The sequence below is a fragment of the Cyprinus carpio genome, unplaced genomic scaffold, assembly GCF_018340385.1.
Source record: "Cyprinus carpio isolate SPL01 unplaced genomic scaffold, ASM1834038v1 S000006658, whole genome shotgun sequence".
In the NCBI taxonomy this organism is placed as follows: domain Eukaryota; kingdom Metazoa; phylum Chordata; class Actinopteri; order Cypriniformes; family Cyprinidae; genus Cyprinus; species Cyprinus carpio.
The window spans coordinates 1,332,697-1,357,770 of NW_024879282.1; the positions used below are offsets into that span (position 1 = coordinate 1,332,697).

Here is a 25,074-nt window from a genome sequence, read left to right on the forward strand (position 1 = left end):
CTCTGCCCCCCCCCCCCCCCTGTCGACAAGTACGGCTATTAAGGTGTAGCAAAAGAAAGTCCTGACGGACACAGTCTATGTAATGGAAGGCGGGCGGAATACCACCCGTGACCCAGGGATGTTCCCGCACTCTTGCCGCGCTGTGTATCTTGATCCACTTCCACCTGCCGCCCTAGACAATCTCCGCTCCTGAGGCGGGACCGACGCGACCAGCGGGGTATTGGCAACCCCTAATTGACAATCAGACCTTGAATTGGTCAACACAATGCTTCCAGTAAACAAAAAGTTTAAAAATACCCACTGTATAAAAATATTACTATTTTAAGATAATACTAATAATAATAATAATAAGAATAATATTATAATAAATCTGACTACTACTATGGAGTTTTTAAAACCAAAAACTCATTATGATTTAAACTTCCTAAATTGTCTATAGTGATGCATTATGTTTAGTCAGGAACAATAATGCAGCCCTCACAAGAATTAGTAAATAATCCTATTTCGTATAATGTGATTTTGATTTTAAATCACACATATTAAATCATATTATATTTTATTTTAAAAAGCCCAAATTTATTTATTATCATACTATCTCAATATAAGACTTTACAAAAAACATATATCATTATTATCCTTTTTTTTTTCAAAATTCTCATATTGTTTTTTTTTTTTTTATGTATCCCACATAGTATCCACACCTATTTCACAATACTTTGGCTGAGTCGATCCATTGTCCCAGTATGGAAGGTTAGGGAATCTAACAAACTGTCCAGCAGAATATGGTACAACAGAGCTCTTTGGAATAGCAGTTGCTCTGCACAACAAAGAGCTGAACTTCAATATTATAAACAGGGGGAAGCTAGTTTCCTTGTGTTCATTGATAGTACAAAATAGCAATGGGGGGGCGCCAGCTAACAGCTTAAAGCTGCACTCCATCAAAACCTAGAAGTTTTTAAGAATGAATTTCTTCAGTTTGACATATACACAATGAACTTACCCACGAAAAAATGGAGGAAATCCACAGAGACGAATTATATGGTGATTGACCAGCGGCCAGAATATCTACCTTAAGGCCATACCACAGCAACAAAAGGTGTTTAGTATTAATAATAATAATAATAATAATAATATGTAGTTATAATAATAATTATATTTGTTTTTAAACATTCTAAATTGTCTATAGTGATGCATTATTTTCTAGTCAGGAAATAATGCATCACTATAGACAAATTATGAAATAATCATATTATTAGTATAATCGTGTTATTTTGATTTTAAAATCACACATATTAATCATATTATTTTTATTTTAAAAAGCCCAAATATTATTTATTATCATACTATTTTGCTTTAAAAAAACATATTATCATATTTCTTTAAAAAAATTATCATATTGTTTTTTTTTTTTTTTATTATCCCACATATTTATTATTTAATCCACACATATTTCACTTACTTTGGCTGAGTCTGATACATTGTCCCAGTATGGAAGAGGGAATTCTAACTGTCCCAGCAGAATCTGGTCAAACAGAGCTTCTTGATCATCAGTGCTCCTGCAACAAAGAGTGCAACTTCAAATATATATCAACAGGGGGAGCTCGTTTCCTTGTGTTCATTGATAGTACCACAAATAGCCATGGGGTGGCGCAGTAACAGCTTACATAACCTTACAGCTTTGATTACATTACTCAAAGCTGCACTCCATACACACCTAGAATGTTTTTAAGAATGAATTTTCTTCATGTTTGACATATACAATGAACTTACCCACGAAATGGAGGAAATCCACAGAGAAGAATATATGTGATGACTCCAGCGGCCCAGATATCTACCTTAAGGCCATACCTAACAGCAAACAAAAGGGGTTTTAGTATGTTGGTTTATTAGATTTATCTTTAAACTCTCATCATATGATCATAAACAATCACAACACCTATGTTAACATCACACGATCCATGACGAAGAAAAAAAAATTGAATTGCACATTCCATTTGTGCCAAACATGTTAAATACAACGGTCTCGGCGATAATCTTGGTGTACTATGTGGTGTTTCCACAGACGTGTACAGAGGTCGTCTACGACGGTTGGCCAGCCAAAGTAGCCCAGCTTCAGGGATTTGCTTCCATCTTGATGCTCATCTTATTTACTGTGAACCGACGAGCCAAGAGCAACATTAGAACAAAAGAAACAACCATGTCTCTTCAAAGCAATCTGTGAAAATGACATATCTGGATCTCAATTCCCAAGGTGAACATGTGCAGATCAGTGTCAAAAATATGCACTGGCTTCAAATCAATGGATATTGTGCATTTAATCTCTTTGAACCTAAAATCCATGATGCTAAAAAGGAACAGGATCCTAAGCTTGGAAGGCTTGTGTTGATGCGTTATATAATATGTAAAGTGATGTGTTTTGAAAAAGCCTCATTCTGCATTGCAAGGTGCATTTTACACGCATTGCTTCCCAGCCAGCGATTGCTTATCTTTGAGACGGGAGAGAGAGAGAGAGCAAGCGCTTATGTGAGCCAGTTTTTGGGCCCATGGTTCTTTCTAGCTCACTGAGTGTGTTGAGAAAACAGATGGTTTTATTCACTGTAAGCGGAGTCTCCTTTTCAATGTAAGGACTACAGCTTTTCCTAGACAAATTCCCCAGTTCATAAACAGGGTTTCATAAACAACATTTCTGTCCTGTCTCAGCAGAGAAGGGGGACATGATAGGGGCCATTGATTCATAAAGCAGCCATTGGTAGGAACAGTACAGTCTGTGAACTGGAAATGTGTGAGTCACATTCTCAGTTCTTCCGAGGCAGAAGTGAGTTATACAGTTTACACTCACTCAGTAGGGGCTGGTCTAGACTCAAGTCAAAGAGTTGCAGATTCATCATCTCTTTCTCCAAACCATTTATATAGTCCCAGCCCACAAAGACCTATGAGTTCATCCGTCCTTTCCTCTGCATGTCACACAGGAACCCCACCGCCTGTGGAGGTGGGTGAACCAAACAGTGCCACTGTAGGATGTGATAACTGTTGCGCTTGTACCTGTGACATGTGTTAGACATGTCAGGATGACTTTCTCAGAAGTACGTTTTTGAAAGGAAGGAAAGATGGAAAGAAGGATGGCGTGTTGATATCTTACCAAAAGGTTCTCTGGCTTGATGTCCCTGTGGACGATGTTAAGGCTGTGTAAGTACTTGATAGCATTGGCCAGGTTGTACAGCATGCCGCTGGCATCCCGCTCAGTGTATCTGTTGGCAGAGGTGATGGCATCAAAAAGATCTCCTCCCTAAAAATAAGAATGAAGATTCAAATTACAAAAAATAGGACAGATTCAAATAATAAAGATACGTACAAATAAAAAAAAGGTCTATTTAACAGAAGAAATATAATATCACCCTCCCCTCACTGTTGAATTAAAAACATATATGCTTCAATACAGAAGGCTATATTTAAACAGTAGCATTCAATTTAGAAATATAATTATCACGACCTTAACTGTAGAATTAAATACATTGATTCTTATAAAGCTACTAAAGTTGTTCAACCAAGAACACTAAGTGATTCTCTCCTTTGTTGTGTATTGCCTGTTTACAAAACAGCAAGATATTGGCTGCCTGTCACTTTATGACCTAATGCATGGACCAGTTCTGACACTTATTCTGATTCTTGCCAAAGAAGGTCGGTATTTGCATTGTACACAAAATTCATCACAAGTGTTCTTGAGATCAAGTTGTTTGTATAAAGCAGGCAGAAAGTTCATGGTGGCATGGTTTGCTGTTACATGGCCGAGAAATCCCTCAAAAGAGGTCGAGTAAGTGAAAACAGCAGCTTAAAATACACGATCATTACTCAACAGAGCCAGCAAAAACCGCACAGGGAAGCCATTACACGGAAGACACCAAGAGACTAAAATTCATCCAGATATCCAGCAAGACGTATAAAAACCAGCTGTGACATGGATTTTCAATTGAATCTTTTGTAGTCGAGCTGCATTTGTTTTCACCTCAGGTTCTTTGACCGGGTGGGCACTTAGGGGTGCATTAAACTGACAGTGTGCGTAAGCTGTAGTTACAACCCCTTTAACAGGCTCCATGACCAGGTTAGAGGTCCTGTAAGTGTACATATACATCAATCACGCCACACAAATGTTTGGGTGTTTTCACTATTCTGAGGATAGGCCAGCCTCATTCTGGATCATATGTCTCCTGTGCAAAGAGAAAACAGGATTCAGAATAAAAACTGTATTGTTAAGATGTTGTTATAAAAAAATAAGCATTTTATTGACAACAAGCCATAATGCATCCCATCTCACCTTTCCTCTGCATTTGCCCGCTTGTTGATGATCTTCAGACATTTAGCCATGCCAGTCGAGTGCTCCACGCACGTGTGGACCACCCGCAAAAGTTCCCATCTCCGATCATTGGCCACAATTTGTTTCACGATCTGCAAATGGATGTCGGGGACTGGTGGTTATGGCGTCTCCTCCAAGGGCTCGGCTGCAGACGGTAAGGAAGTAAGGCGAAGAAAATTAAAGCAAAGACTGAGTGGGGCTCATTCAGAAATTATGTTTTTGATGACTGAAATCTGAAATCTCTGTAGGCAGTGGGAAAAAATTGGATTATCAACCAACATTCAGAATCTCTTGAATGCAGCACAAAAAAAAAAGACCTTTGTTTTACACTTCATAGGATTCTTTCATAGTGCTTTACAGGTCAGCTTACAGTGGTGTGCAGTGAAGTGGAAATGGATTGTATAACCACAAATTGAAGTTATACAATTTTTAAAATGAAGCAATTTGTTGGATGAACCTCCACTGCAGACACTCTTGAGATTACAACATTCTTGTTCAGCAATTGAACACAACTATAAAGGTTTTTGATTACTTAAAGTGCCTTCTTCATTCAGTTAAGCAAACACCTCCCAGATCTGCATAAAATCAGGAGAGTCACAAGAGCCACTCTGTAAGAACGTGTTCTGGAATGCAATTATAAAGCATGGATTAGACAAAGGTGCAAGTTACTTCCGTGTTGGTTTGGTATTAACTAAACCCTATTATTTATAGTATCTATATAAAAAATTCAGCTAGTCAGAATTCAGCAGGTAGAAAAGAGCTTTATTGCCAAGTATGTTGGAACCTACAAGGGATTTGTTTTGGTGACCGCAGGCTTCCAGTACACAGAGACACACAACAAAACAAAAAAACAAAAGATAAGAAAAAATAAAGATATTGTGGAATAACAAATTTTTTTTTTAAAACCCACACACCACACAACACACCTCTATATTAAATAATATATATAATATATATCTATTCTATATATATAAATCAAACATTGTTGTTCGGAAAGAAAATTGTTGATGTACTGGTGTTTGGCTATAGATAGGAATAGAACAGGAAAAGCTGGTTAATAAGATTGTGGGTGTATCAAAATAACTATAAGTGGTGTCTGCACATTTTATTGCAACAATGCGGGATGAAGGAGATTTAAACTGTTCATGCAACTAGATTGGTTGGGGGTTGAACACCCCCCGTTTTTTGCTGACTTGAAATGTCCCGGTGCTCGGGGAATCTCGTAGCACTGACAGAATGGCAAAAAGTTCCAACCAAAATGGACTGACTTTGGCTTTGGATGTGAAGAGGAATGGATTTTTATGAAGCTACTGTTTTCATCAACTTCTGTGATTTATATCGGTCGTGAAAGGCCGTGAGTCTAGGGGAGGCACCAATAATCCTTTCAAGCAGTCTAAACACTTGTCCAGATGTTAACCTCTCTTCTCGGGCACATACAGCTATGTAGTCATTCCAGTCCTGTGATTTTTGGTTTCCTTGGACTGGGGAATGCATGGTGGAGCGTTTGTAAGGCAGGGGGGGACTTCACACCGCTCCAATGATCCTGTTGAAGATCTGTGAAAAGATGTGGGCCCAGCACAGGTTATTTAGACAGGCTGGTGAAAACACCGGTTGGTGAAAACAACGTCCTGGTTGCCTTGGTGCTTTCCTTTAGTGTTCGTTTTGTTTCATGAAGAGTTGACACATAATCATCTTTCAACTGATTCCGAAGTGCAGGAGGGGAGGGGAGTTGATGGCGGTGTTAATGTTTGTTTGTGTGAGCTGGGTTAACGACGGGTGATTTTTTTAGGTTTCTTTGATTTTGTGGTGAGGACCGGGAGTTTTAAATCCTCAGAAAAACTCATATAAAGTTGTTGATTCATCTCTCAGTGTGGCGTTGTTTTTTCCCCACCCCCTTGTAGTTTGTAATTGAGATTGACCATTGTTTAAATGAACATGATAAGATGAAAAACATAATATTATTCGATGAAACATTTGTAAACTCAAAAAAAAGGAAAATTATAAACGTTGCCTTCCCTTTTGCCATTAATAAATACAAATAAATAAAATAAAATATAAATGACAAAATAGGACAGTAATAAATAAAAATAATTTTCAACCAAAATTTTATATGGAAAACTGAAGAATAAAAAAAGTCTGATTCTAAAATATTAATATGTATTTTACCATATGAAATACACTGTTTAAACCAAGCCTGAAATGGTTTTAATGTGATTTGGCTTGATTTCTTAACACACTCACAGTCACTTCCTCCCTCATCCCATATGGCAGACGTTGGTTAGCGGTCATGAGGACAAGAGATGGGAACCCGATGTTCAATGGGATCCACCCTGTGAGGAAGGAAAAGATAAAGAATTAAACCAGATAAACTAACTATCTTAGCATACAACCCCGGTACCAGTTGCCACTGCGGGTGTAACGCACAGTGTAACAAATACTAGACCTCCAAAAAAGCCTAACGACCCCCTACATCCCGCACTCTGAACTTCAAAAAAATACGATCAACTTGAGGAAGCAGATCGGCTTGGGTCCGATGTCCCGTGACTAATGCCTCTTCTTCCGCTGCTGGTATACTACAAGATGGCCCCGTTCTACTACTCCAACACCAGGAATTCCCGTTCCTGCCCCCCTACCCACGGTCGCACACATCGCGCTGCCCATCCGTCGGGACACAATCCCTTTCTTCTCATTTTAAACACAGCACCGTGTTAGGACAAAGACATGTTATCGGTGTTTCTTTCGCTGGTTGCCCATCGCGCAGACAGTTTGAGCGAAAGTACTGGCTGTGCGTACAATTTAGGTGGGTTTTCGCTCCCGGTTGACGCCAGTCAGGGCTGCAGGGACGACCTTTCATAGCGCCGCGCGGAGAGTAATGGAAAATGTCCTCCAGGAGCACTGCCGCCTCTCATCGCTACCTTGCTCGGCTGGGAGAATCTTCAAATGGATTCTGCTATTGGACTGTTTTAAGCACACGCCATGCGTTGCCACCACCAAACGGCCCCTGGATGCACTCAGAGGGGCTGCGTAATGGCGAAGAACGACCGCGCACAAATCTGCCGAGACGCGAACCAGTGGCTGGGTCATGGAGGGTCAGCACTCCTACACTCAACTGTCTGATAATGGCATTTGCGTGGACGCATACGAGACAGGTCAAGGTCCCTAGGCTTTTTAACGTGGTCATCAGAAAACCAGTTTTGACTCAAAGAGGGTGTGTGTGTGTGTGTGTGTTTCTGCATCGCACCAGCCCGTTTCTTTAGTTTTCATTCTTTAATCACAGTTTGTCCTGGGCGCTATCAAAAAACGTCTGTGTTACCATGGAAACTGTTGTAAAGGGTACTAACTAATATTTCCCTCTGACGAAGCCAGGCTGGAAGCAGGCCGGTAGACAAGCCCGGCCTAAGGCATCTTCCTGTTTCTGTCTCCGCTGAATGCGAAGGGTCCAAGACTTTACACCATCACCAGGCCCTGAATTTTCTGTGCTTTTTCTCAGGACCGCGGAAAGACAACAGTTATAATACCAGGCAAGTAAGTATATTATTCTTGTTATTTATTTTTTTTTTTTTCCCTCACTGATCAGTAGTACAGCAATTTAAAAAATCCCAATGGGTGCACATGACTAAATGTAAGTACTCAGTTGTCATAAACCGTCTGTTATTCAGCATCCTGTGCAACTTGATGAGTCGTGAATGCACTTATGATTATCTGAACGCGCAATCATTTATAGCAATGCTCTCTAGACCCGTGTAGCTGCTGCCCTCGCCAAGGAACCACTCTATCACAAGCATTTACGCCAAAAATAAAACAATTTAACATGGCTCAGTATCACAACAACAATGCCCGCATTATTACCATGATTTAGAGATAACTTGGGATTTTGTTTGCCGACAATTTGGCATACTTGATTGAATGACCTGATTTACATGCCTGAGATGATTTTAATTTGTGTGGAGATGGGGATTCGCATTGGGAAATTTTAATCCACATAAGGCCATACAGTATACCTCTTGGGGGGTCTCATCAGGATCACTGTTTACGCAGAGGCTTTTGGGGAATAGCGCTGTTAGAGATCTTAGACAATGTTTAAGTTGCTAACTACCATGAAGCGAACCAATGTGAGAAAAATCATCCTAAGGAGTCACATTCAGGTACATTTGGTAATTAACATCCTCTAATCTAATTGCACATGACTGACTTTCAATTAATCTGTTTTGGAACAACGCAGGGCGGTCATTTAACACTATATGTTTTGGACAGTACAAAATAAACACATCCGCAAAGTCTGGGGAAAATAAAATGTGATAAAGGTAGCTCCCGAGCCCAACTGTCCCAAATATAAAACAGAAGAGGATGTCCCAAAAGAATTTTAGTAAAAAATAAGAGAACACACAGTTGAGCTCGTACTAGCATATAGGGACTTACGGTTTTAATGTAGCTGAATTATACTACCTGCTGGAATCCCATATTCAATGACCATCATTTTGTGCACTTACGAAAACATCATTAGATGATTTATATAGATGCATTCCAATATATTTTAACCAGACAATGACACAATCGTTCTTTTTAATACATTAAAAAACAACTAAACAATGATAGATTATGAGTACAAAACTAATAACAAAAAAAACCACAAATAACTACATTTTTTTTGATTGCATCCAGTGGCGTCGACAGCAAAGATATACAAGGACATAGAATCTCTTGAGGGTCAGAGGCCAAAAGGTAAGAAGGTGAAAAAAAGCAAAAACCATGAAAAACCCACTTGAAGTCGGGGGGTAAAGAAAATACTTGTGGAGACCAACGTGTCATACAGAATACAAGTTGTCTATTTTTTTGAATGAATCCTCGAAGCTCAACTCAGAAGTAAACACTCCACGCCAACATGGTCTGTTAGCACGTTTTTCAAACTAGCTCTTGTTTCTGTCCTACAAAAGAATAGGTTTGGGAATGACAATTGGGGGGACCAGGGGATTAAACTCTACGACAGATTTTTTCTTTTATGTGTTTGAAGACTTATCCCTGTAAGTAACATTAGAGCTTGAGAACATCATTATTTAGCTCATGTACAATGAAAACAGATACACAAGTACATGCAAAAAATCCAGCTTCCTTTGTAAACATCCAACGTGTGACTGATATCATACTAGGAACATTGCTAATATTAATTTTTAAATCAATGTTCATGGCATGACTGAAAAACATACATGCACCCAAACACAATTTCATTTAAACACGAAAATATACAGGTGGGGAAGAACACCAAAGGCAAAATCGTGAAGATCCATGCAACCCCAGCAGACAGTTTGAGGGAAATTCATTAATGGAGGATGATGCAATAATGATGTTTTTAATGAAAATTGTTAAATGAAACTTGAGAAGAAATAACCACCGGAGGCTTGTGAACTCTGCGCATGAACAGGAACGAGAAAGTACGTGTGGTCCATGCAAAACAACAAAATAGAGAGCAGCTCTGCTACTTTAAATGCAAATAAGACTTCATGAGCCTCAATCATGTGCATTATCTCAATTTCAGCCTAAAACAGCTCAGACTTAGAGGGGACACCGGGGTGATGTCCTGAACTCGATGGCCTCTCACTTTGCATGTTAGGCACACAATCAAAACACTCATTCTCACCTAGGTACAACCTCCATCAAAAATCCAATGGAAAAAAAACTGCATTTAATCCTCACAATTCTGATGATACGAATAAAATCGTGACCCTCATTTTACGCTCGTATTCATCCTTTTTTCGAGAGCCAGATTGAGAAGGAATTAGCAGACTTGGAACAAGTCCCGCCCTATCGCTAATTTCATGTGGTTTTTGACACGGATTAAAAAATGTCATTTGCAAGCCATAAAAGCATAAAATGCTTTGGTGTCCCATATTTCCCCCAGAGGAACAGCAATATTGTGGAAAGAAAGAGAGAGAGATAGTGAGGGGTACTATGCACCCTGAGGACACAGAAGCAACCCCCCCCACACACCACACTTATATATTCCCAGTTATGATATCCAGCACTCTTGGCGTGGCTCGCTCTTCTGAAAAGTGGGTCATGTGTTGAATGCATTTTCACAGCCCCAAGGCTCGACAGGCGGTCAAAGCTAATTAATAATAAATCACTAGTAATGATCTGTGCTTAAATTGTTCTCTTGGAAGGAGTAAGGCCATTTAAAACTGGCAGTTATAAACTATCAGAGAGGTTCATAGATGGTTTAATCCTTTGGAAACGGATTTGCTAGCAGAAGTACTGCCTGTAAATCACATACAGTACATTAAGCATCTATTAATGCACACTGCCAACTAATTGACTAAACCAAGCCACAGAGAAGCAATAACAATATTCAGAGACATTCAGAGATATAAATTCATAAGCCAGATAAAGAAGTGCCTGCCTGTCTCGGGAAACATTTGGAACGTAGAACATTCAGTTCTTTTGGCATTTGTATCCATATTTATGCAAAATGTTTTTTTTCATTCCTTCCTTCATTCACGAGACTCCACTGGGGGAGTTTTCAAAGCCATCGACCCACTTTTAAAAAAATTGCAGGGAGATGGTTTTGTGAAAGACGTTGAGATGTGTCTCTCTGCTTTGGGCAGAAATTTGACTGTCCCAAATTCTCATTCTGCAAGCAGCACCACTGAGCTCCCCCCGAGAGCACAAGCCACCTAGACCCCTTCGACAGAATCAAACTGCAGAGAGATCATCCAACATCAAGAGCTTAGGCTGCGCGGTGCAAGATAAAGTTGAAAGTATGACGAGGAATCTGAGAGTCTTTGCTAGTGTTTTTGGAGGGGCAAACACAAAGTGCTTGGCAGCATCTGTCTCTCAGACCGGAACATTGACTGAAGCGCAGTTAGAATCAGTAAAAGTCAGGACTCTTCCTCAAGAGGACGTTTCGCCACTGCTAATGCAATTTGGACAACAAATTTTGACCCGTGGACCCACCAAAACCAGTCATATGGGTCACTTTCCTATTTACCGAAACTGAGATTTAGACATCATCGGAATGCTGAATAAATAAGCTTTCCATTGATGTATGGATTTGTTAGAATAGGAAAATATTTGGCCACCAAGAAAACAACTATTTGGAAAATCTGGACCTGAGAGGTGCAAAAAAAAAAAAAAATTAAATACTGATAAAATCTCACCTTTAAAGTGGTCTAAATTAATTTCTTAGCAATGTATATTACTAATCAGAAATTAGGTTTTGATTTAGATTTATGATAGAGACTTTATGGGGCTGATTCTCTATGGAAATAAGGATCTTTACTTGATCTCTTAATGATTTTTTAAGTATAAAAGAAAATTGGCTACTTTGGCCCAATTACAATGCTTTTTTTTATGGGCTACTACTAAAAATATAACCCAGTGACTCTAAGTGAGAGACCGGCTTTGTGGTCACCAGCCCCGGTAAAATGTATGTCAATTACGTCATATAAACGACAAAAAATGTTCCAGTTGCAATGATATGAAGACAAGTGCCATTTGCAGTCAACCATTAATTTATTCTTGAGTGAAATTAGTCAGACGGTGCCCCCCCCCGTTACCAAAAAAAAAAAAAAAAATAGCTGGTCATGGATCTTTACATGGTGGCCACATATGGCCAAACCATTGTTTAAAATCAGTTTGATTATACTTATATTTTATCTTGGTGTCAGATATAATTGTAGTAATGAGTTTTCTTAGTTAGGGGTTAACAATAATAAGAGTGCAACTTTTAGGAGAAAGGCATTAACTAATAAAAGCAAGTGAGAAACATGTTTGAGAGCATTAACTAAGTTGTTTCAACTATGAACGATTTAAGGTAAGTAAAACTCCAGTGTTTCAGTGGCCAACAGTTTCTGATTAATGCTAGTTTGGGCTCAATATCAGAACGTGTTCTTGCGGGCTGTTAAAAACAGCACTGCAGCTGGATCTGATGTGTCCCAAAGGCTCAACATTTTGAACCAGTTGGAAATGGAGCTGCCAATATTCCTCAATGACTGAATGCTCTAGGGCATTTTAGTCACGCAGAAAACTAGTAAAGAGGAATAGACAAACACTCTGGTTCTAAACACAGAGAGTACTCTTGAATTATTAAGAGAAAACCCAGAGTCACTAGGGTTAAGGCTCATATTATATACGAGAGATAAACTTTGGACTGGGATGGAGAAGCAACACCTCCCTCTACGGGCATTTAGAACTCTCTTGCCGTTAGTCTATCAACTGCCGGATATTTAGACTGATTGACTGGGTCAGATGCAACACACCAACTCCTCCCAAATTCATACTCACCCCTTCCCCCCACCCTCCCCCGCCCCCCACCAACCACAACCCTAGTAATGCGTTGCCCTTGGAAAAAACACCAAAATGTGAATAAATAAATATTTCCTTGATGGTGAGCGGAGGGGTTGCATGCTCCTTCAACCAGCACTACGCTACCTATGTCCATCCTTCTTTACTCCATTGCTGAACTCAACCCCAGCATCAGGGTCCAAAATTAGATTTCGCTCAAACGCCCACACACCTGGGAGTACACCAAATTTGGCTTTTGGTGAGTAAAAAAAACAATATTTGCTCAATTTGCAGAGGGTATATTATTAAGAAAATGAGTGTGTAATATGATGTAACAATAACCTGATTTTATATGTATAGACATATATAGTCATCCTCACTGATGTAAGTGATGTTGCGAGGCTTACAATTTAACACGTATATGAACTGTCTATAAAAAAAAATAAAGTCCCACTGTATCAGCCCTCGCACGTCTCTGACTTCTGTACTTCAGTGAAAAACCTGGAAAAATCTAGAAGTCTTCAAGCAAATCAATGTGGTAATATCAACAAACAAAAAAAACGGCAAAAAACAATAAAATCTTGTTCACAAAAACTGCAAAAATACTAGCGTTCATGGCAGGTAAAGAAGGCCTTTTTGGTACATGTTTCTCTCTCAACATACTCGCCACTGGCTAGATTTATGGGCAAATTTAATTCCTGGCACCTCGGGTTTTCAGTGTAACTTCAAGAGTTGCTCTGCTCTTACTACAAGCTAGAATTCACTCATTTTCCACTGGATGATGCTAGTGGACCTTTCATGCTTAACTATGATGATGAAACCTGATGACGACAGAATGTTTCCAACTATTAATGGCCCAGACTAAGGATTGATTGTTGGATCTTAGCGCCACTTTGAAGGAAGTGGGAAGGTAAAGCGTTGCTGTCAATGTTGGCCTTGTCCATTTCCTCGAGAACATAGACGGAGCTGTGTTATATAGAGCCTGAGATGGGGAGGAAGGGCAAAAGAAGGTCCTAAAGAGAGGAAGGAGTCTGGGACACTCAAATCAAACAATTATTACTGGATAAACGCCCATAGTGTAGAAACCATAAAAGGACCATTTTGCCACAGTAGAACTGGGTTTTAGGATGAGTAGATTATATCAAAAGCACCTAGGTGGGAGAAGATTATGGTGTGGGCAGGTGGGGCAGGAGCTAGTGGTAAAACATGGCGTTGTGTGTGTGCATTAGGGTGATTGTGCGAGAGAAGGTTTTACCCTAGCGGTTCTTTCAAGATCCCTGGGCTGGTGGGAGATGGGACCTGGGTGATTTTTGCCATGAAATGGGGTTGGGACAGCCTGACTGGCTAGGGGTCCCATTCACTACAAAGGAAAAAAGGGAAAATATGTCCTACACCAACAACACCCACACCACACACACCCCCCCACCACACAGCCGTAACCAAGTTTGTGAATGAAGCTACCCACGCAAATTGCCTACCGACATCACCCCCCAGCCACAGTCCTAGGAGTGGCTGACAGTGCTCTTATATTCAAGAGTGTAGCTTTTCAAAAGCCGGTCTGCCAAGTAGGAAGAGAAGAAACGTGCCAAACAGCTGATCCTGCTTCCCAACACATACATCACTAAAAAAATCCTCTTTAGGGGATAGAGAGCCACACACCACAGGCGCACAAAATCCCTCCATTTTTCTACAACCTCAAATCTTCCAAGGCCCATCAGTCATGGGAAAGGACTGAACTAAACAACAATGGAGAAGATCTGACACTCTCTGAAGTGATTCATATTCACAGGCTAACTGCCTCTTTTTGCCTGTGATAAAGATTAGGAAATTCTCCTTGCCAGTTTTACACACTCTCATATGTTACCAGGACACAAAAAAAAAGTGAAACATCCATCGCCAAAAATGATGATTTTTAAACAGAAAAAAACCCCCCAACAAAATTTAAATAAGAAGCAAAAATAAGTATATTTTTAAAACTGCATCATTTCCCTTTCTATTCACAGTCTTGAAACATTGGAAATAAAAGCGCAGCTATTAGCGTCTAGAATAAGATGTGAAAGGTCAAAGCTTTGTAGTGAAGTTTATAGAAAAGAAATCAACCACTGTGTTTCTAATGACTGCAATGAGTTTTAAATGCATAGAATGATTACAATATTAAATATGACTGGGCCAACACTACTTATGTCAAAAAAGGATAACTGGCAAAAGATACTGTTACAAAAATAATATAATATTAATTAAGTTTGTAACACTATTAGTACATTACAGACCCACAAAGGTGCATACACACCACCAATCATGTGTCGTTGTTGCTGTTAAAATGCCTTAAGAATTATATGAGGAATAACAGAAAAAAAATGATTTTTGGGAACTGAATTTAATTACCACAATAATTTAATTGGGCAACCATACTAGTTCCATTTCATTTTAAAAGGGACTAGTGTCATTTCTAAAAAATGTTCTTTTGTAGCAGACAAAACATGGGAATGTTTGAGACACAAAGCGTATAAAAAAAAAAAAAAAAAAAAAAAAAGACCAGTTAAAGACCCTAGTTTCAAACAAATTGTGGTTACAACACTCCTCGGTCTTTGCTATAAAAGAATTAAATGAAATTTTGAAATTATTAACCGACTGACTGATCTATAAATACACTTCAAATAAAAAATCCTTCTGGCGATCATTCCAGCTGAATATACATCACTATTTAACTCCGTTATAAAAAATAAAAAGCCAGCTTCCCACCATGTATCCGCAGAAGAGCAGCGAATCCGCCTCTCCTACCTTCGTATTGCAGCAATCTTGAGACCAGTGCTATTCCAGTGGGCAGAAAGCAGCAGCACTCGCTGAGGAGCGCGGATTCCATGAAGGAGCACGTGAGAGCAGAGCGGAGTACAGAGCGTGAGGCCGCTGCTCGCCCATTGGCTCGCTTGTCCTGCCTGCGTAGGCTGTGACGCGCGCCCGAGCAGTGCTTGTAACGCGTCGTTGGGAAGCGCGCGTGGGCTGAGGTCAAAGGTGGAAACGCGCAGAATCTTCCTCACCCGACAGACCTTTAATGGCAACTCGAAACCTCGGCCAGATACAACAGAAACACTAAAAACCGTATTTTAAACATGAGATAGTGATTTTCTAAGGTCTCGCTCCTTTTGTGTAGTTAAAATATATTTTAAAAGACCATTTTACTTAGGCTAATATAAATAATTCAAAAAGGGATCTCTAACGTTATTTGATCTCAGGTATTTATTTATTATTAATTCGGTTAAGTATTATTTGTTTCTCAGGTATTTATTTAATAATTTAGTTATTCATTTATTTTGGTTTCTGAAAGCAGGTGAACATTAACCCTATAAAAAGCGCTTCTTAATAAAGCCATTTGTCAGCATGAACCTTTGTGATCGATGTGGTGTTTACAGGAAACAGACCAAAGATCAAATTATAGCTTTTTAGAATTGTCAATACTTTTAGCGTTCAGTCTATTATTTATGAACATGATTAAATCTAATCTAGAAGAAGAAGAAACAAGAACAGAAAGCTGAGGGATTCAGTTGGGTGTTTTGGGGTTCGCTATAAGTTCTCTTTGAAATGATTGAGTGGTTTTGCAAGTGTTTACAGGTTTTGCTATACTTGTGAGGTTAAAATCTCGAACATTTTCCTCATAGCTACATAAAGTAAGCATGCCCAAAAACGACTTCCACTCGTCCAAAATCATTTGTTTTACAATAATCAAGAGGTTTGCTACATTTTTTAGCTCACATATAAAACCACTTCCATCTAATGAGATGCCTTCCTAAAATGAAAACTAGTGCTGTGTGGTGTGTGTGTGTGCTTGTGTGTGTGTGTGGGTGTGTGTGGTGTGTTTGTGTGTGTCAGACTAGGGGATGATGGAAGTACACTCATTAGCACCATCTGTGGTGCTTCATTAATTTGATGCAAGTGATGCTTCACAGACAGACTCATCACTGTTTTTTTTGGGGTTAGTTCTCAAACATGTTCTCAAAGTCCCCCTTTTAGAAATGGCAAAAAACTACCTACTCTAGACAAACATCCAAAATTTAACCCCCCCTTTTTTTGGGGGGTGGGGGGGTAGACTACAGAACATGTAAAAGCAAGGACAATATTCCAAAACTGGACTGGGAACCTGTGTGTGAGGTATTCTTTTTTTTTTTTGTGTGTTATTTGTTCATGGTTTTGTTCAGGGTCAGAAATAAACTTTTCCATTAAAGGGCAATATTTGTCCATTGTATTGTAAAAAAATTTGTCAACTACTTTAACCGCTACGTTAGTAGTGAGAATTTTAATAGCTGTTACCATTCACTTTTATTTTTTCAACATCCCAACAAAGAAGCCATTTGAACTGAGCAAGGTGGAACAGAAGATGCATCTGACAAATGGCGTTGATGGTTTATTTACACCAACTGTTTAAAATGCTGCTCACGTACATGTATTTACACACAAACGGCCAAATGTAAATAAGTTATCAATTAGCAAAACGGGGTACCCTCATTAAAGGGCGAAAACCTGCAATCTCATGACTAAATCATTATTGTTGATTATTGCTCTTGAAATTTTAATGAGTAGTAATGATGATTAATATAATGTGTTTATTTATTTTTATTGTTTACATTTCTTTGTGGGGAAAAGCAAGCATCAACGGCTACAGACAAAACTAGCCAGCCCCGTTCATGTGAAAACTTTCACATTGTTTTTTGTGATGAGCATACCGAAGGTTTGAAAGCTCAAACATACATCGTATTTTCCATGACTGGCAAGTAATTGAACATCACCGTTCATAACCAAAGCAGAGGTTGAATGCATTCCCCCACTCCCTTCATAAATACACAAAACATAAATGACTGCAGCTATAGAGCATGTTACAGCACCACAGGAACTACTTGTAAAATGGCCAATATTTTATGTATGGGATATGTGTTTCAGCATGGTTTATAATACAAATATAAATTTAGACACTAAAAAAGATAGAAAATGACTCTGAGTTTGCTCTTGTGTAACATGCTCAGCTGTGGGAGGCTGGATCCGTGATGTGACCTCTCTCATCTCTCCTCCTCTCTTTCTGCTGTTTACTTCTCTCTTTTTCGCACCAGGTGCCAATTGTGGTCCGCTGTTTGCATATGACCCTTTGTCCATGAATTCAAAATGAGGATATCGATACAACATGGACGGTTGAAAGAGGCGACAGTGTCCTCCCCTGATTATACCCCTGGTCCTGATCTAACACTCACCACTACAGCTGAGCAGAAATAACTCCTGTGTGAATATGAATGACTTATGATTTCAATCACAAAAGAGATAGATTATGTTTTTAGGGCTGTTAATCGATTTCCAAGTTTTTGTAAATTAAATTCATTATATCTATCAATATGTGCAAAAAAAATGCCCCCCCAGACAATTAAAAGAGAGAGAAAATCAATGAATAATATTACAAAAAAACCTGGCTTTTTTGCCATCAATTATTACATTGTCAAAGCAGAAAGATGTGTGTTTGCAAAAACAAAATCCATGATTAAGATGACTTTTACTTCAAATGAGTCTCTATCTATAATATGCTTTCTCCGGTGAAAATGTAATCTCGTATGAATCAGGAGTGAAATATGTATAGAACAACTCAAACTCCGTTTACAAAGCAAAAGCAGTCTAAAACAGTCCTAAACAAATGTGACCCTGTCTGTGACAATCCAGGCTAAAATCTCAAAATCTAATTATGAGATAACAAGCAACAAAGTTTGAGTTTCACTACTATAATTTTACTATGATTTTCAATCTTTGGACATGGCCTAACTCAGTCAATATTAAAGATATAAAGGTTATATGTTTCACAGAATATTCTATATCTTTATGAAGGATGATTTTATGTAGAAAAACAGTAAATCTCAAAAACTTTTCACAGGCAGGGTCACAAATATGTTGCTGGATTTTGATGTGAGTCTTTTTCACTGAAGGAAGTATTATTATGGATTATGGACTCATATTTTGGCCAGAAGCAACAGTTTAAAGTTGAAATGCCTTGATGGATTTGTTTCCCCACAGATAAAACTGTTTTTCATGTCACAACAGATTAATGGATGAACTCATGTTGAATTACTTGTGGATTGTTGTGATGTTTTTATCAGCTGTTTGCACCCATTCCCTGCAGAGAATCCACTTATCTGTTCAGATGAAAGAAACAAACCCATCTATATCTTGGATGGCCTGAGAGGAGTGAATTTTCAGCAAATTTTTCAATTTGAGGTGAATTATTCCTTTAAGTCAAAATGTTCGAATAACAAGAAATGATAGTGAAAATGTAAAAAGTAAAGTTGTAATTACAGGAATGAATTACATAAAGTATATAGAGTGCTTGGCAAAAAATAAAAACGAACACTTTATATGTTTACACATATTATGCAATACACTATATATAAATATACTTCTGCATTATTCAAAAATATGGAGCATCTAGACTGTGGTTGTGCTTGTCCTCTGGGGTGCTCAGAGCTCCATTCTGAGAGCAAGCAGCCTGCTTAGAGTACATTCAAGCAAGCACATCTGTTTCACAGTGAATATCATTTTTAATGAAATTTCTATTTACGGTGCATCTATGTGATATGCACGACAGGGTTTTTCAGAGAGAGCCAGATAGAGTGGACCAGGATACAGTAATATCAGTCTCTGTGCAATAAGGGCTATGAAAAATTTATTCCATCACTGACAAATGAACACGACGTTTCATACCATTTTTTTATTGCAAAAGAGTGATACACACAGATATAAGTAGATAAAGATTATTTTTATGTTATGGCCAATATTATACATCTATATTTGTTTAGACTTTTTCTTTTTAAATAGCATTCCTATTGTGGGCTCTAATCTACTATTTACATGCTTCTGCTGAAATCAGGGTTCACAATATTATATACTCTTAAAAGTATTGGCATTGGATCCTTTATCACCTTTAGCATCCATGAACTTCCCATTGTTCAAAAGGTTATTTATTGTAGAAAAAAGTAAAAATGTGAGGTTGGACTTTTATCCATAGGGAATTGACAGGATTGGTAAAGTGGGTGTTAGGCAGCATTTAATTAGAATACTAAACTAAAGTGACTAGAAACATCATTACTGACAACAGCCTCAAATGTTCCTGTAGCTCAAACAGTAGAGAATGGTGCTCAATTCCCAGGGAATGCATAAACTGATAAAATGTGTGCAATACTGAATGCAGTACAAGTCACTTTGGATTAAAAAATGCCAAAAGTATAAAATAGTAACCAGTGTGCAGCTTCCACTCCGAGAAAAAAAAATCCATAGAGAAATAGAAAAGGTACTGGTAGGATTTTTTTTCTGTTAAGTTAACGTAAATTTCCTTTAAACCATAAAACACCTATGAAAAATCAATGCACTAAATTCCTTTATAAAGACATAGTACGTTGGACCCTATTTTTATAAACTTTTGTTTTAGAGTTTAGCTAATATTTATTAAAAGAGTCAGGTCACCATTATTTACATAGCGCTTTATACCATACAGATTGTTTCAAATCAGCTTCACCGTATAAACAGAAAAAATAACAATCAATGATGCAAACTTCATTAAATATGAGAAATCTAAATTTCTGCACTAAAAGTAGCTCTAACAAGACAGCAGTGTCATTATTCAGCTCAAGTCACATCAGTGTTGGTTCGGTTCAGTTCAATAACTGTAAAGTTCATCAATTATGAAATGAGTTTAGATTCAGCTATAAGCAGCTCTACAGAAGACAGTGTTGGTTATTCAGCTTGGGACAGTTCAGTATCAGTGTTGATGTTGCAAAAATCATCATGTTCAATTCAGCCTATGAATCCGCTCTACAGAAACAGTTTGATCCATTTAGCTGAATTCAATTCCAGTTTTGTTCTCGTCCGATAGTGTTTGTGCAGTCAAATTGATAATATTACTGAATATTTAAAACTCATATCTTGGAACCAGGTGAAAGAAGTTAATACAATTTTGATTAAACATATAAAAATGATTAACTAACTGTTTTTCTGTGGAATAGCGTCCACAGATGAATCACACCCAATAAGACCAGGAACATGCATTAACAAAATCCAGTTTTCCTGCAGTAGGGCACATGCTAATGGGTTAATGAGCTGTTTGTGGGTTTGTCAGTAACGAGCTGTGCGACTGGCCAGAATTACACAGTAAGAATAATAACAAGGTCTCTGGGTTTGAGTGACAGGAGCAGCTCTGCACTTCGTGAGGACAGTGAGCCAGCGGTGTTTGGAGCTGATTAGAGATTACTCTCTGGATAAACTGCTCAGAGAAAAATTCGGTCGACTACAAGGCCAAGCTCATCCGTGCAAATTCAAAGGAAATTCGTGAGTCCCCCACAAACATCCTAAGATTATAGATCAGAAATCCATTGGAAGGATGCCTTCACTAAATAGGACAGGCAGAGAAGGATGCAGATGCAGTCTGTAATGTGAACGGCATAGATGAGCAACATCTCCGCCGGCCCACACAGCTGTTAATAAATATGACAGAGAGAGGCTGTTTATGTCTGTCTCACTGTGTCTTCTTTGTTAAAGCAACTCGAAATGTGTTGTCAAGCTCAACACTTGATTGCGCCGCTCAAACTGTGAATAATCCGTAGGATGACATTGGCTTCGGTTTTTCGTTGTGTTAAAAAAACAAAAGGCTTCTCGTAACTGTACACAAACAGAACATCAGTGCCATTTGTGTAGAAATTCATCAGGTAAAGTGCGTTCATGTGTGTTTAAAGGTGTGCAGGCCACTCTCAACCAGAAATCAATGTGCTATACTTAGCCTGACAGGGTGTATTATATAAACAGCACTCATATAGCGAGTGGCCTTCTCTAAAGTAAGCACAGTACCTTTCTGCAAATCGCTAATCTGATTCATCCCAAGAAATATCTCACATTTGACCTACGCTGTCTGACAGATTACAAGACAGATGTCTGTTTATCAACCAGTCTGTTTGATCCTTTCAATGATGGGAATTTTTGGTATATTGACTGTCAGCTTTTTCAGTAGATGTGAATAAAATGCCATTGACTACAACCCAGAAGAAGCAACAACTAAAACGCAATGCAACAGCTACAAAATTGCAATTGCAATCATATCTGTCCACTGGTTGTGCATTGCTGAGAAAGTACAGGACGCCTCCGCTATGTATACATCTGCCCACGCCAGTGTGGGACTCCTAGTAGGAGAGCGAGAAATAAAGATGATACAAGGCATGTGTTTGTATGCTTTAGATTCTAGTGGAGGCTAAATTAAATAACTGAAAATTTAAGTAAGGCAGGGCTTTTCAAACTGTACAGAGCCACGGACCACAAACCCAGACTCTCAACCGACCCTGGGACCCCAAGAATAAAAAAGTTAAGTTTTTCTCATCCACACTTAATGATAATTTCCATTAAAAACATTAACTGACATTACTGCCTGAAAATAAAAATAATGAATAATTATAAATTAAATTATTATATAAAAAATAGATCATTGCATAGAGAGATACCTAAAATGAATATTCATAATTTTCTCACCTTCATATCATTCCAAACCTGTATGATGTAATTTCTTCTGTGGAACATAAAAGAAGGTATTTTGAAGAATGTTCCAACTGTTTTTGTTCAATACAGTGAACAAAACAACACTGCCCACTGACTTTGGAAAAAAAAAAATCTTTCAAAATGCTTCAAAATATTTTCTTTTGTGTTCCATAGAAGAAGGAAAGAACGTTTGGACCGACAAATGAAAACTTTTGGGGGTAATATATCCCTTGAATCCTCAAGCTTGACATATAAAATAATAGTGTGATTTTATTTATTTTTTATTGCTCAATATGATATAGAATTGCAAATAGTCAGAGAATGTGGAGCTCAAGAAGGGAAACACACCTAATTTTTATAGTAAACACATGCAGTTGCTGATATTATCTAGCCAAAAAGTAAGATTGAATTTGCTTGAAATGTAAATCAATGAGATCTTTATGTAAGGGATAATGTACATCCAGCCGGTTCTTCTCACAGAATAAACCCCGACAGGGTGATCAGGACAGGCCGTGATCAGCCTGAAGGGTTTTATTCTGCGAGACCAACCAGCTGGATGTACATTATCCCGCTTATTACACGGCTACTTGCCACATAAGTAAAATAATTAGATGCTATATATTGATTTGAGTTGAAATATTTGAACGCAAAGCTTCTGTGAAGACAGCAGTTGCGAGCAAGCGGCAAATTCAAACTTAACGGACATTTTAAGGGAAACGGTGCAGGCAAACCACATATTACACAACATTTCACCACAAAATAATTAATGCAATAAAAGAGTTAAGACGAAAATGTTTTAAAACCTTACCAGTTTGTTAGTTCGCTTATAATCCATTACAGCGTACAAAACAATCGTAGCAAAACGGCAGCAGCTGGGTTTAATATGAAACGAAAGCGAGTCCACGATAACAGGATGACATAATTAAACAATTGTACACCATTTTTGAATCGAGTTTTTAATATTTTATTAGCTAAACAAACAGAAAGCTTCCACCAAGAACAAAAATAGTTCAAGCAAGAGTACAGCGTCAACTGCTGTCACCCGGATGAGCCTGTGTTTATCAGCTTTTACAGGTTGTTATCCAGGTGATAACATACCTCGGAATGTCGCAACTGACCAATCAAAATCCACAGAGAGCCGTGTAATAAAATAGTATAACAGGCTAAATTGACATAAATGCATAAATATCAGTTGTCACTCTGTATCTAACAATAATATATCTTTGTAAAATTAATATTTAAATGCGTAGTTTTGATGTACAAAGCTTTATAGTTTTTCATTGTGGGGGGCAAAACTTATAATGCAATGCAATACACATGATGACTGAGAGAACAAATGAGGCTCATTAATTGATACTCCACTTTTTAAATTCTAAAAATGATGTTTGGATAATCAAGTAAAACCTCAGTTGCTTCAATCCAGTAATGTCTGGCTTGAAATATTACTTAAAAGTACAAAATGTGTTATTACATTCACTTAATTCCATTTAAATACATTTACTTGTACCACAACCTAAAAGGTGGACATTTTTAGAATCATACTAAAAGTTTTTTTTCTTGCTAAAAAGTATGAACTATCAATCAGAGGGCATGTTTTAGATTGTGTTTTTTTTTTCAGCAAAGTTTTTGTTATTTATATTGTATAATTTAGAGGCTTTAGTAATATCCATATTGAATATGTAGAGTAGGGCTTTATAGGTTTTAAAGAACATTAACTAACACCGGCACATTATATAAACTTAGACAATAGTTATAAGTGGGATTCAATCCTAATTAAATTAATCCTAAAACCAGACCGGCGCAATGAAATCTTTGCAAACATGAATCAACCTGGCATATTCTCCCTCACCCTAGGGTTTCTTATAGGATTAAAGGGCTGAATGGTGAAAATGAATGACTGGCACTCGAAGCAAACGCGATTTCTTGCTTTTATGGTTCACGTCTGCGAGTGTCTGCTGAGAACCAGCCACCTCACTAGAAGTGATGAACCGCACTCTCTGAGCCTGCTTCCGTTAAGCTTGCCAAACAGGAAGGGACGCCCATATATGGGCAACTCTATTGTCTCCAAGGCACAGTTCCCTTAGCCGGCGTCTCCATGACGACCGGATAGAACAATTTGAACTCTGGATTTAATCCAGACACTACCATAATGCTTATGCCATTAGTTTTTGCATATGGAGTACCATGTATGGAATATGAACATGGTAATAATGGCATATATCAAAGGCATCATAGTATTACCAATAAAACTGGTACAAAAAGCAGAGTGCATAGTGCCTATAATTCAGATCATAAAAAACAGTATTATTTGTTGAACAGTTGTTGTTGTTCTGCAAGACTGAGTCACACTACCCCCTCCATCTCTCTCTCTCTCTCTCTTTTTCTCTCTCTCATCACCCCATCTACCTACCTCCCCCATGCCTCAATATCTCGTATCTCTCGTCTTTGACTCCTCTCCATCAGGATGTGCCCTTGTGAATCAGACAGCTATATCTGAACGCAATTGCACCTAGAAGCGAGCAAACACACACTCCGCTCCAAGGGTGCACAGGCACCGAGGGGTGCTTTATTACTCGGAGAGCTGTCACATATGCATGACTTCCTATTAGTTTGTTTATTATCTGATGTGAGACATTTATTAACTTTTTTTTTAACAAGTGTTCAATCGAGAGCAAAGGAAACTAATCAGAGAAGCATTTCCTGTTGCAAAACATGCATATACAAGCACATGTGAATGTTACCTGATGCAGAAGGAGACTTGCTGTGTCTGAAAAGGACGAGACTTCTAGGAGAGCTTCTGTTTAAAGACCCCATCTTCCCATAGGATGTTGATTTCATCACTCGGCACTCTGTCACACAGCAAAATCACATTAGAAAAGATAGTGAGGTCTAAAAGTCCTGATGAA

General features: G+C 38.3%; 1 pseudogene; it reads right to left on the bottom strand.

Annotated features, from left to right (window-relative positions):
• Positions 1 to 1,413: 1,413 nt before the first annotated feature.
• Positions 1,414 to 25,074, bottom strand: part of LOC122144394 — a 41,938-nt pseudogene continuing 18,277 nt past the window's right edge.